Source organism: Leuciscus leuciscus, assembly GCF_965113295.1.
Source record: "Leuciscus leuciscus genome assembly, chromosome: 6".
NCBI lineage: Eukaryota > Metazoa > Chordata > Actinopteri > Cypriniformes > Leuciscidae > Leuciscus > Leuciscus leuciscus.
Window position 1 is genome coordinate 46,853,310 of NC_138730.1, and position 910 is coordinate 46,854,219.

Sequence of the window (910 nt, forward strand, 5' to 3'; positions counted from 1 at the left end):
TTTATTTAGTATTTCTGTCTTGTTTTCCAGCACAAATTTAAACATTATCAAATCAAGATACATTTACTGGAGAAGAAGCAAAATGACTCCATTGGCAGATATTTGTTCTTGTTTTAGACACAAACTCACTTCATTTTCATACATTTTTACTTAATATCTTCAGTAATTTCGCTTCTTCTCCAGTAAATGTATCTTGATATAAGAATGTTTAGATATTTGTGCTGGAGAACGAGACAGAAACACTGAGGAGGAACATCTTTTGTTGTTTGCAGTGTATTTTGAAGCAAACTGTTCTTCAGTTTTATCTTCATCTTCTAAAAAAAAAGTCAGAAGTTTGAATGACATGAACGATGACAGAATGATTATTTTTAGAGAATCATTTGCTTCATGATTTTTGCTTATGAATAACATAAATTCCATTTTAAAATATATTCACATTGAAAGCAGTTTTAAATTCTAAAATTATATCACAATTTTACTGTATCTTTTTTATTTTTTTTAAGTTATTTTATTATAATTTTAGCAATTATGTACAAAGACTCCCATACCCACAAAACAAGCTTTCACTGCACGTTAAAACAAAAATAGAGATACAAAATTATAATAAAATAAATTATAATAAAAGTAATAATTTCACAGTATTTTTGATCAAATAAATGCAGCCTAAAACTCCCATCCCCACATTACATGTTTTCACGGCATGTTATAACAAAAATAGTACAAATAAATAATAATAATAAATAACAACAGTAATAATTTTACTGTATTTCTGATCAAATAAATGCAGCCTTAAACTCTTACTAACCCCAAAACATTTTTAAATAGTAAAAAAAAAAAAAAACTATTATAGAAAAAAAAATATTAATAATATTTTTACAGTATTTTTTATCTAATAAATGCAGTCTAAAAC